Raw genomic sequence first — 14,018 nt, forward strand, 5'->3', positions numbered from 1 at the left:
AATAGTGAAAGAGCAATCACTGAAGACAATAGGGCAAGACAAAAGGATCAATGAGTTCCACATCTTTCTTCTAAGTTCACTATGGGTGAAGTGGAAGCAGAGAATATTATTAGAATGGCATAGTGGAAGATCACTTCATTCGGAAGTTCAGATCTAAGGGTGGAAGGAAAGGCAGATGCCTTGGTTGCAATAAGTTCGGCAATCATGCAAAGGAGTGTCCGAATAGCAGAGACACATCTCTTGATGAAGATAAAGGACATCTTCAATGATCAGAGGAATGATAAGTAATGCAGGTCATCAAGGAAATGGTCGACTCTTCAAAGAAAGCAAGGAACCCCAGAATCTTTTTTATGTACCTGATCGCAAGAAGAACCTGGTGTCCATCTCGGAAATGGAAGTTTAAAGTTTCAGGGTGGCGCTCGTCAATGGAAAGGTACGTGTTTGTAAATAGATTTTTCAAAGATGTTTTAGAGTTCAGGGTTGTTTCAAGTCCATTGGGGACCATGTACATTGACTCAGCACTGGAGGTCTGTGAGTTAGATGGTGATCGGGATGCTTGAATTCAAATGCACCGAAGGAAAATATTACAAGGGGACCATTCCCCTCATGTAGCAGGTCCACAGGTTTGGAACAACCCGTGGAGTTTGAGATTCATGAACGGGAATCTCATGTATACAGGTGGAAGAAAGCCCTCTATGACTTGAAGCAAAACACCCCGGGCATTGTATGAGAGGATTGATAGCTATTTGATGAAGCTGAGATTCACTAGGAGTGAAACCGATCCAAACCATTACCCGAAGATTGTGGATGATAGACCTCTCATACTGGCACCTCATAAGGACGACCTATTTCTGACAGGTGCAGACCCTCTCATTTGCAGAAGTAAAAGGGAACTGGATTCTGAATGTGGAATGATAAACTGCAAGCCTGTGACTACCTCAAGGATATTAACTTTCAGAAGTTCTATGGTAGTGATGTCGGACCAGATTTGGGAAATGCCTCTGAGTTTCATAAACTCAATCACATTGATGTTCTTGGTGAACTCCGGACATATGTTTTGCAGTTAGCATGGTGAGCTCATATTTGGTTGAGCCTCACTGGATTGGTGCCAAGAATCCTTTGAGATATCTTCGGGGCACAATCTCTCATGGATTGAGATACATTGCCGGAAATATGAAAACTGCATGATTATTCGAATGCTGACTGGGCAGGCAGTGTGGAGGATCACTAGAGCACTTCTCAGTGTTGGTTCTCTTTGGATTCTGCTTCGATATCATGGATGAGCAGGAAGCAGAAATCGGTTGTTATAAGTACCGCCAAGACCGGATACATAACTACGAGTATGACCTCGTATGAAGTTTCCTGGTTGTGGAAACTCTTCAGTGAGTACACATGATGAATACCACTGTGATTCTCTGTGACAACCAGAGGTGGGATTCGATTATTGAGGAATCCCGTATTCAATGATTGCTCCAGCAGATAGACATCAGATACTGCCTTATCTGGGATATGGTAAGTCGATGAGCAAGGAGGCTCCATCGCACTGAGATGATGTATAGGTCGCTACACTTTGTCAGAGCCCCGGGGAAAGATCAAATTTTTGATTTTCCCGAACGACTTGGAGTCATCGAGAGACCCTTGTAAAAGGGTCCTACATGTTGCATACATTGAGATCTGGGGGCTTGCGGTTCTTACCAGAGAAACATGCGACCACAGGGTGACTCACCCTCCCCTGGTGGTGTGCATTGGGACAGGATGATTCGCTCTCTTGTGTACGAGATGATTTGCTCTCCTGTGAACAAGATGATTCGCTCTCTTGTGAACAAGACGATTCGCTCTCTTGTGGGACAAGATGATTCGCTCTCTTATGGGACAGGACGATTCGCTCTCCTGTGTAGCAGAATGATTAATTCTCCTGTGAAGTCTGGATGATGTGTTCTCCATGACGCTTGTGTAGCAGGATGATTAATTCTCTTGTGAGGTCTAGATGATGTGTTCTCCATGATGATTGTGTAGCAGGATGATTAATTCTCCTGTGAGGTTTGGATGATGTGTTCTCCATGACGATTGTGTAGCAGGATGATTAATTCTCCTGTGAGGTCTGGATGATGTGTTCTCCATGACGATTGTGTAGCAGGATGATTAGTTCTCCTGTGACGTCTGGATGATGTGTTCTCCATGACGATTGTGTAGCAGGATGATTAGTTCTCTTGTGAGGTCTGGATGATGTATTCTCCATGACGATTGTATAGCAGGATGATTAGTTCTCCTGTGAGGCCTGGATGATGTGTTTTCCATGGTGATTGTGTAGTAGGATGATTAGTTCGCCTGTGAGGACAGGATTGATTAAGCTCTCCTGTCGAGGCGTCCTACCCATGTAGTCTGGGACTCATGGGAAGTACCTCTCATCTAATCAATGAGCAGGGAAATGAGGATAGGGACCATAGTAGTACCGATGGACGCATCGCTATATCTACCATACTCCCTATGCTAGGATGACCTTCATTGATCTAGGATCAATGATATTGGTCTTGGACTAGTGGTAGGAGTTGTACCCACTATGACACTGACTTCGGGTCGGTTGAGGACTCCTTTGGGACCAGTGGTACATACTTTGAGATTGACTTCGAGTCAGTAGAGTACTAGTCTAGGATTAGTGGTAGGAGTTGTACCCACTATGACACTGACTTCGGGTCGGTTGAGGACTGGTCTGGGACCAGTGGTACGTACTCTGAGACTAACTTCGAGTTAGTAGAGTATTGGTCTGGGATCAATGGTAGGAGTTGTACCTATTATGACACTAACTTCTGGTTGGTTGAGCACTGGTCTGGGACCAGTGATACACACTCTGAGACTGACTTCGGGTCAGTGGAGAATGGTATGACACATTCTTGATCAATTCTTCTTCTTCATGGTTCAGCAGAGCTAAGTTAAGCAGAGCAGAGCCAACATAGTTGAGCAGAGCAGAGCTAGCAGAGCTGAGTAGAGCAGAGCAGAGCTAGTAGAGCTGAGCAGAGCAGAGTTGAGCTAGCAGAGTAGAGTAGAGCCAGCAAAGCAGAGCCAACAGAGCTAGCAGAGCTGAGTAGAGCAGTGCAGGGCACTGATGTTAGAGATAGTACAGTTGGACATATGGATCAGCGGATGGAGGTCTCCCTAGTTGAGAGGGAGTGTTAAAATTGCAACTAGGGCCAAACTCCATGTGGGTCATATTATTTATGGCAACTGATATTTTTATTGTATCCCTCTCATTGAGAGGTGTAGGATTGATCTAAAGATCATCCGATTTCGATAAGTATTTATGAAGTTATGAATTTATTTATGTTATGGACAAATTGTTAAGTCGGCTAGCAACTTATGTAGGCTTAGAAGTCCAACAGTCATGTCTATTCAACCTCTACGTTTTAGTATAAATAGAAAAGGACTTCAAGTCATTTCAACACACACTTGGATCTCTTCCTCTCTCCACTTGTCTTTGGGTTTTAGTAGGAGAGATCCTAAGGAAAAGCCAAAAAAGTCGGAAAAGCCGGAACTGTCAGAAAAGCCGGAAAAGCCGGAAAAGTCAGAACTACCGGAAAAGCCGGAATAGCCGGAAAAGCCAAAACTGCGGAAAAGCCGGAAACGCCAGAAAATCCGGAAACACCAGAAACACCAGAAAAGCCGGAAATGCCGGAAACGCCAGAAAAGCCAAAAATAGCGGAAAAGCTAGAAAAGCTGGAAAAGCCAGAAATGCTGGAAAAGCCTGAACTGCCAGAAAAGCCGGAACTACCGAGAACTGCTGAAACAGCCGGAGCATCTTTCTCCGAAGGAAGGCAACATGATGTATGAGATCATGGGCAGCATAATAAGCAACATGATGATATGAGCATGGGCAGCATAATGATGCATGATGATATGAGCATGGGCAGTGTAATGATGAATGAGATCATGAGCATGGGCAGCTTGATGATGAATAAGACCATGGAAGATGCAGCATGATGAGCAGCATGAAGATGAGAGCAGCTCAGTCATCAAGGTTCAACACATGTGACAGTATAGCAAGGTGTCACACGGTAATGTGCAACAAATAGACGAGATGCAACACTATGATAGGTGAACGAGTCACCTTAGAGAATCAGTTGAAGCAATATGTCTTCAAATGATCTCATGCCGATATCAAAAGTCAAAGTGATTGACTTTTATTGTAAATGTACTATCTCTCTCACTTTCTCTGCTGAACTTTGAAGAACATAAAAGAAGAATTGATCAAGGGTTTCCCCACAGTGGGGTTTGTACCTGGCTAGCACCACATCTTATGTCCTCTTGTATTGGCTTGTCTTTTGCGATTTATGTTTATGTTCTATCTGCAGTTTACTTTATGCTGATGTGATTGCTAATGTGGAAAAGAAATTGAAATAAATTGCTCTAGCATAGAACATACCTAAAATTAACACTTCATAACATCGTCCTTTGTGTTGTTGATGTTTGACATGCTGTCCACCAACTACTTTGTCGTTGCTACAATTGTACTACTACTGACACTGCCACTATCAACACTGCATCCGGACTACAACTTCTGAAATTCTACATCCGTGCTGCTGCTGCCACTGCCACTGCCAATTGCCCTTGCATTGCAAACTGCTGTTGCTATTGCATCAGCAACGGAAAAATATCCCAAATAACTGAACAAGTGTTCAACATAGATGCATCTTGATGTTGAATATCTGACTGATGCTAGTCCCACGCTGTCCCTCTGAAGCCACTGCGCTCCTGCTGCTACTGCACTACTGCAACTCTACACTGCGTTGCTCAGACTTGGCGTTCTAGCCACTACATCTATCACTCCAACACTCCTCTGCACCATCTAACACTTAGTCCATCTTGCTACTACTGATTTGGGCTCTCGTAGCAAGGAATTGATTCGAGAGGTGGGCTCTTCAAGGATCCTGCCCATTTGTAGCTCTTTCGAACTACAACTCCAAATCAACCCACCGCCCTCCAAGAGGTATCTCGACTGTCATGGCGAACTCCTCCTCCTCAATCTTGGTAGGTGCAGCCTTCGGATCGTGCTTCTCATCTTTGTCCTTCTTCCTGAGAGGACACTGTGTTACGTAGAAACCCATTTCACCACAGCTGAAGCATTTTATCTTCGAGATATCCTTCTTCTGCCTCCGTTGCTTTTGCTGCCCCTTGGATGCAAGGGCTGCATTCTCTTCCTCCTCCTTGGGTTCAACCCACTGCTGCTGCTTCCATCAAGCTTACACTTGACCAAGTCTCTCCTCAACTCCTCTTTCTTAAGAGTTGCTCACATCTCATCCCAATTTGGCAAAGTCACCCTACCCAGGATACTCTGGACAAAGACTTGCCACTCATCTGAGACTGGATTGAGGGGCAGTCTAACCAACTCAGAGCCTTGAGGTGTAGACCCCACAGCTGCTAAATCGTCCTGGGTCTCTTGAAGCTTCGTGAGGAACAGATCTATGCATTCCCCCTTCTGCATTTGTGCAGATCTCAGTTTCTGCTCTAAGTACATCTTTTGCTGCTCAGAAGATCCTTGATATAGCGTTGCCAAGGCATCCCACATCTCCTTAGCAGTCCCTCTGCTAGCAATGTGACAGACTACATGATCCTTTACTCCATCAAGGATCATCCTCTTGTCCTTCGCCATTTTTGCTCGATACTTCTTTAACGGATCTGGATCTGTAGGCACAACCACCACGCTGTCGACATAGGTCTTGAGAGAATGCTCATCTAGAAGGAATGACATCCTTTCCTTCCAGATGACGTAGTTGGATGCCCCATCCAACCTGTCCTGATCTCTCAGCCCACTGGTTGCCATCTCTGCCACGAAAATGTTGAACTGCTCCTCTTTGCTTCTTATTGTTGCTGCTCGACCAATAAGAAAACGAACTTCTTGGGAAGTCTACTGAGGAAAAAACCCCTCACTGTGTTTCCCCTCTCTCTTCTGACATCTTTCAGCCCAACAATCTGCCTGCCGAAAAACTGCATCCCACCAGCTCTTCCTCATGCTGAGGCTCAGCACTGCTCCCTTTGCAATGACAAGATTTCGATCTGGAAGCTCTTCCTCCTTGTCGACTCACTCAGAGAGAGACTTTCTTCAAAACTTCAACCCTCCTGGCTTGGACTACACAAACCCTTTGGGGATTTGAATTGCTACCTCTTGCAACTATTTGATCGCCCTCTCTGATCAACACTGGGTTCTTTGGCACTGTTCTTCTTGCTTCACCTGCATTGCTTTGATACCATGTGAAAATTCTTTAAACCCGGGAATCCCTGCTGCAGCAATTGATGATATTTCTCCTACTTGTTAGATTTACATGAACAAATTATTTGTAGTTTCCTACGACAAACATCGAAATACATACATTGCATCCTACACCATTTAAGTAATATGTCGAAACATGAAACTAAACAATAGAGAAAGATATAAAACAAATGACACAGTTGTTTTTGGACAAATGTTCCGGAAATGTTAGTTTTTGGTAGCATTGGATGTGGTCTAGCCATGAAAAGTTGGTGGAGAGGCTAAGGCTCATGAGTTCTAAAGAACTCATAAACCATTTTGTGAAATTCCACCCGGATTGTATTTTATAAAAATAACTAATATTTTCAATGGGGTTCTTAAGTCTAAACTTTAAAGTATTAATTGTTGGAAATAATACTGAGAGGGGGCGGGGGGGGGGGGGGTGAATCAGTATTAGCAAATCACTAACTTTTTCATTTCCATACTTAGATTCATATACGCTACTTCAGTTAAGGGAACCCACGTGTACACACAACTATGTTTAATGCAACTAGCGTATATCCAGTAAACTTATGATTCAGTTAATCCTTTATATGTTGGTCTTTAATCAATGCATCAGAACTTCATTAACCATATGAACAGTAAACAGGTGCAGTAAAACAGAATAGATCATCACACATAAGAAGCACACATGAACACCACGATATAAGGTGGAAATCTAATGCGGGACAAAAACCACCTGCTGCTGTTTTCTTCAATATAAGAAAAACCTGTTTACAATCTTGTACTGGTGCAGACTCATACTAGTACGCAGGCACCCACCTGCAGAAGGCTACTACCTTCCCTTGTTCTCCAGTTTCTACTGGAAGGGAGCTCCAACCCCTTAGCTCTTGTACTAGCCGATATATTTACTAGTACGTAGGCGCCGACCTACAGAAGGCTACAACCCTCTCTTTTCTTCCAGGGACCACGTTTCATAAATTTTCATACTGGATCCATAAATACAAAACAATCACCACTGTAATACAATCATCAACTACACCTGCATCATCAATCTCTGAATCACCCAATACTGAATCACTGAAACCCTGTCATCAAAACACAGTAACCAGAACACAGAGCAGAACACAGAACTCTGCAATAACAACCAGACCCAACTGCAACTTCAAATATCATACTTCATAATGTATACGCTACTACGATGAACCAAACCGGTGTACATACACGCTTTTACCAAAGCGAACCCACGTACACATCTGCAAATATTAACTCAGAACTTTGTAGATGTTCCAGACATCAGTCATACCCAGATCATAACATTCATACAATAAAACATGCGTCAATAATTCAGATCTAGTCTATCCATGATCAAACCATGTAATGATAATACATTCCAAGCCTTATGATCCCAATCCATCATCCATCATCAACCGCATAGGTGCATCCTTGATTCAGATCAAGCACAACATCATAAACCCATAACCAACATACTAGATCTCACACTTCATCAGATATTCATACCTTGCACCCTTGGCTTAATGATCTTCTCCTTATATAGGTGTAGGCCTCTTTCAATACCATGGTCTAAAACCACTTAGAACCAATACCTTGAACCCAATACTTGGGGTCAACACTTCGGACCAAATACCATGGACCAAATACCACGGACCAAAACTTAGTTTTCCGATATGTACGCGCCTTTCCTTCTGTGAACCTGCGTGTGTACGTATACGCGCCTTTTGTTCTTCTCACCTGCGTGTATACGCGCTTTCATCAAGGTTAACCTGTGTATATCTCTCTCTTGACCTGCTGTACTAAGATCTGTCCTCTGATTGAGTTGCCACCAAGGACAACACCTGTATCATACCTCTGAGCGAGTTGCCATCAAGGAAAACACCTGTATCATAATGCCAACAATCTCCCCCTTTGGACTTGATGGCAACCACCACACAAAGTCACTCTCCCCCTTTGACATCAAGGGCAAAGGGCGGACCAAGATATTCTCTTCTTTGATATACATTCTACTGTCCATGCTCCCCTTGAGTACATGCTGAAGTTTCTGATTGAGCTCCCCCTTTGTACATGCCAAGATGTACCAATCTGTCCATGCTCCCCCTGAGCACATGCAAGGTCTGCAAAAGCATAACATGACTCTATACATACATCAATCTCCCAACCAAGTGGGGATACACCATTTTGACTCATCCACCCAACCAAGTGGGGATATACCAAATGTTTATACATGACTCAAAAATAAGAAACATTACATCATCCATCCTATGCATAGTGGGGTTACAAATCAAAGACCAGCAATCTAATCAAGACCATGATAGTCATCAACAACTATCATACACCATATATGATCTGCACCATAAGCATCAGCATCCAGCTCAGTAACCTGCAATACCATTCTTTTGACCAACCAGCAAGATGTATCATTTAGCCACATAAGCATCATCACCAAAGACTTCTAACCATAATGCCAACAATGCATTATTAGAAGTATATGCTCCCCCTGAACCTGTGTCATACGATCATCAAACAGTGACTGAACCATATCAGACTTCTGTACTGCTGCTTTTCTTCAGAACATCATATACGCGATTGTGCAGCGTCTAACTCGCGTATGTATGCGACTTGTCTTTATGAAACCTGCGTATGAGTTTTAGAACACTGATGTTCCACACTTTTAGCTTCCTCTGGGTCTGTCATGTCTGTGTACTCTGCTATGCCACATCTTTTTGGTTGTACTTCCTTTTTCTTCCATATCTTCAACTGTGATGATGTTTTCTCCTTTTGGTATGGTGTCCACAATCTTCTCCTGCATTCCTTTGCTATGTGTCCAAGCTTGTTACATGCATAACATCTTACATGTTTCATATTCCTTCTAAAACAGTCAATGGCTTTGTGACCAAACATATTGCAAGCAAAACAATATCCCTTAAAGTACCTGGAACGTGATGATCTTTCTGTGTGACGGTCTTGAACCATTCTACTTCTGCATCTGGCTGCGACATGTCCAAGATTATGACATACATAACATTCAACATTATTCATCGGAGGAAATAATCGTCTATCACTTCCACAGTTAGGAGCAAAAGATTTTCTTTGAGGAATTTCTTTCCTTGGTTGTTGATGGGGTTGTCCTCTCATCTCCTTGTTGATCATTTTAGATTTCTCATTAGAGTTCCTTGCCTCACCTTGTGAGCTAGATTCACCTTCAGCAAATTCATAAAAACCAAGACCAGTTTTGATAGCAGGTGACCTTTGACTACCAAGAATATCATCCAAAATCTTAGTACTGTCTTGAAATCGTAATAGTTTATCCTTTTCTTTTAATTTACCTTTCAAGATATTTACCTCAACTTGATGTTGTTCTTCCTTTTCCAGACATTGCTTCTTCAAAATTTCTTCAGACTTTCTTCCTTATTCCACTTGTTGCCTTAGTTTGAGAATCTTTTTTTCTTGTTCTTCATTCAGCTCCTGCAGCATTTGATGAATTCTGGAGGCACATTCCAGCTGAGCTTTTAAGCTGATAACTTCTTCTTTGAGGGCATTCTCCCTTTTGCTAAGTAGATCTTGTTGATGTATGATTTTATCTGATGCTCCATTTCCTTGTTCATCGTCAATTTGAGGTGATTCAGAATCTGAATACTTACTTCCACCTAATGGCAAGCTGTCCCTGTTCCTTTGAGTTGTCTTCTTCTTCTGATGCGCTTTCTTTCCCATTGTTCTACGGATCTCCTTCAAGCGATCAAGCTTCTAGTAAAGAACCGGCTCTGATTCCAATTATTGGAAATAATACTGAGAGGGTGGGGGGGGGGGGTGAATCAGTATTAGCAAATCACTAACTTTTTCATTTCCATACTTAGATTCATATACACTACTTCAGTTAAGGGAACCTGCGTGTACACGCAACTGTGTTTAATGCAACTAGCGTATATCCAGTAAACTTATGATTCAATTAATCCTTTATATGTTGATCTTTAATCAGTGCATCAGAACTTCATTAACCATATGAACAGTAAATAGGTGCAGTAAAATAGAATAGATCATCACACATAAGAAGCACACATGAACACCATGATATAAGGTGGAAACCCAATGTGGGACAAAAACCACCTGCTGCTGTTTTCTTTAATATAAGAAAAACCTGTTTACAATCTTGTACTGGTGCAGACTCATACTAGTACGCAGGCACCCACCTGCGGAAGGCTACTACCTTCTCTCGTTCTCCAGTTTCTACTGGAAGGGAGCTCCAACCCCCTAGCTCTTGTACTAGCCGATATATTTACTAGTACGTAGGCGCTGGCCTACAGAAGGCTACAGCCGTTTCTTTTCTTCTAGGGTCCACGTTTCATAAATTTTCATACTGGATCCATAAATACAAAACAATCACCACTGTAATATAATCATCAACTACACTTGCATCATCAATCTCTGAATCACCCAATACTGAATCACTGAAACCCTGTCATCAAAACACAGTAACCAGAACATAGAGCAGAACACAGAACTCTGCAATAACAACCAGACCCAACTGCAACTTCAAATATCATACTTCATAATGTATACGCTACTATGATGAACCAAACCGGCGTACATACGCGCTTTTAACAAAGCGAACCTGCGTACACATCTGCAAATATTAACTCAGAACTTTGCAGATGTTCCAGACATCAGTCATACCTAGATCATAACATTCACACAATAAAACATGCGTCAATACTTCAGATCTAGTCTATCCATGATCATACCACATAATGATAATACATTCCAAGCCTTACGATCCCGATCCATCATCCATCATCAACCGCATAGGTGCATCCTTGATTCAGATCAAGCACAACATCACAAACCCATAACCAACATACTAGATCTCACACTTCATCAGATATTCATTCCTTGCACCCTTGGCCTAATGATCTTCTCCTTATATAGGTGTAGGCCTCTTTCAATACCATGGTCTAAAACCACTTAGAACCAATACCTTGGACCCAATACTTGGGGTCAACACATCGGACCAAATGCCATGGACCAATACCAAAATACCATGGACCAAAACTTAGTTTTCCGATATGTATGCGCCTTTCCTTCTGTGAACTTGCGTGTGTACGTATACGCGCCTTTTGTTCTTCTCACCCGCGTGTATACGCGCTTTCATCAAAGTTAACCTGCGTATATCTCTCTCTTGACCTGCTGTACTAAGATATGTCCTCTTATTGAGTTGCCACCAAGGACAACACCTGTATCATACCTCTGAGCGAGTTGCCATCAAGGACAACACATGTATCATAATGCCAACAATGGGTATTAATCAAAATATGGGTGAGAATGTTCCAGAAAACGGATCAAGTCAAGTTTTTAATCTTAGCCGTTGATTAAAGACTTAATCTCAACTGTTGAAGTCTCAATGAGAAAAGTATAAGAAGGAAGCTTAGGGTTCATTCAGAAACACACCGAGAGAACGAATTGATCTAGAGTTCGAAATTTCTGGGGCTAGGAAGATGAGAAATTCAAACTAAGTGATCATTCTGCAGCAAAGGGGTAGGGATAGTTTAGGAATACTGGGTAGAGAGGTGGAGAGCCACTAGTGGAGGCAGCGCAACACCTAGAGGACTGACACTGGGCCAGTCTGGGCTCACGCAGCACTGATGCTGAACCAGGGAGAGCCAACACAGAGGAGGAGCTACCTTCACGCAGAAATCAGAAACTGCCGGAACAACTGGGGAAGGTTGACGCAGAAGCTCTAGGAGGCAGAAGAGACAACACAAGGCTGACGCAGAGCCTGTAAGGCTAACGCAAGGTCTACACAGGATCAGAACAAAGATAGCCGGGGTTAGCCAGTTCTGCTGCTGTAATAGTCAGAAACTGCCGGGTAAAGTGAGGTAATCTCACTTAGTTTTCTGCCATTATATTTTTCTCTGTAACTGGATTGTCGGGAGGGCATCCAACATTGTATTCAGAACTACTGCTTAATAATATAAAACACTCAGAGCTGCTGCACCGGTTTTCCCGCATTGGGTTTTTTTAGGGACTATTTTGTCCAAAAATAACAGTGTCCTATGTATATTGTTCTTTACTCAGTTTCTTGTTTCATGTAATCAAATTAAATTGGTGTAGGTTGCATAAGTAATTTACTTCAATATTATTCAGAAAATAACTTGATAATGTATATTAAAATCAAGTAGGAGAAGTAAATTCAGTTTTGCTGAAGTAGGGGTTCCTTGAGTGTAGGAATTTTTACATGGTATTGGAGCATTGATTTTGAAACAAGAAGAGCAGATCCAACGCTGAGCAGAGAGGCCAAAAGCTGCATTTGGCAGCAACTCGAATCCCCTTGAAGGGATTGTGTAGTGTTGCCGAGAAAGCAAAGATTCCGAGGAAATTTCTCTCTGAGAGAGTCGACAGAGAGGTACGATTTCTGGATCGTGAGCTTGCAGAGGCAGAGGGAGTGACGCAAAGCCTCAGTGCAGTGTTTGAAGGGCGCAGTTTTTGCCGTGGCAGAAATCCGTCGGAAAGGAGCGAAGACACATAGAAGGGGAATTTTCTCCTTAGAGGATTTTTTTCGCCAAAAGTTCAATTTTTTTCACTTGCTGGACAGCAGACCAGTGACTAGAGGAGTCAATTCGATAGTTTGGGTGAGATGGCATCACATGGGCTTAGAGATCAGGACAGGTTGGAAGGAGCTTCCAACTATGTCATATGGAAGACCAGAATCTTAGTTGTTCTGGAGGAGTACGATCTCGAAGCTTATGTCAAGAGTGTTGTGGTTGTTCCTGCGGACAATGATCAGAAGAAGTACAAGGCCAAGCAGGGAAAGGCAAAGAGGTTCATACTCGATGGAGTTCGAGATCATGTGGTCTCACACTTGCAGGGAAAAGATACAGCTCGAGAAATGTGGGAAGCTTTGTCTTCACTGTATGAAGGTTCTTCTGAACAATGGAAGATGTACTTAGAACAAAAGTTGCAGTGGACATTGATGCAGAAGGGAGAAGGGGTTAACTCCTATCTTCAACATCTTCAGGACACTAGAGACCAGCTTGTTGTAGTGGGGTCTACTCCTTAGTCTACCGCGATGGTAAGGACGACCCTGAATGGAGTCTCAGGTGAATGCCAAGTCTCTGTCCAAAGTATATTGGGTAGGGAAAGACTACCTTCAGGGAGGAGATGTGGGCAACTCTTTAACAGGAAGAATTAGAAATGGATGTGGTTAAGGTCAACCTCAATGGCAACAGTGGGAGTGGCACGAAGACCAAGGAGGAGGAGGAGAACGCAACTCTAGCATCAAAGGGATAGATAAAGAAAAAGCGAAAGAAGGGCATTTCGAAGGTGAAATGTTTTAGATGTTGTGAGATGGGTCACTTTCCATCCCAGTGTCCTTTGAAGCAAAAGGATAAGGATGAGAAACATGATCCTAAGGCTGCTCCAACAAAAATTGACGAAGATGAGTTTGCCACAAGTGCCCACGCATCTCCAGGAGGGAAACGTGGTGATATAGAACTTTAGTCGAAAGGACTAAATGTGGGCAGGATCCTTGAGGAACCCACCTCTTGGATCAATTCTTTGCTACGGGAGCCCGAGATTCAGCAGTAGCAAAATGGACTTAGTGTCAGATGATGCAGTGGGTTGGTTGGAGAGACAGATGCAGTAGCTTGAGACCAGACACTTATCAGTGCAGAGCAAGGTTGGCAGCAGTGCAGATGGCACAGTGCAGAAGTCAGCAACAACGCAGAAGATTTAGGGTCGAGACTAGTAGCAGTTAGATTCCAACATT

General features: G+C 43.0%; 1 protein-coding gene across 4 annotated transcripts in view; it reads right to left on the minus strand.

Moving 5' to 3' along the window:
* The window catches only part of LOC149199196 (S-adenosyl-L-methionine-dependent methyltransferases superfamily protein), a 559,137-nt gene that overhangs the window by 11,806 nt on the left and 533,313 nt on the right, over positions 1–14,018 (minus strand). The gene's annotated exons all lie outside the window — the stretch shown is intronic.

This window comes from Pinus tabuliformis, chromosome 2_1 (genome assembly GCF_031772625.1).
Source record: "Pinus tabuliformis cultivar Carrire ecotype Pingquan chromosome 2_1, CPIR1, whole genome shotgun sequence".
Lineage (NCBI taxonomy): Eukaryota > Viridiplantae > Streptophyta > Pinopsida > Pinales > Pinaceae > Pinus > Pinus tabuliformis.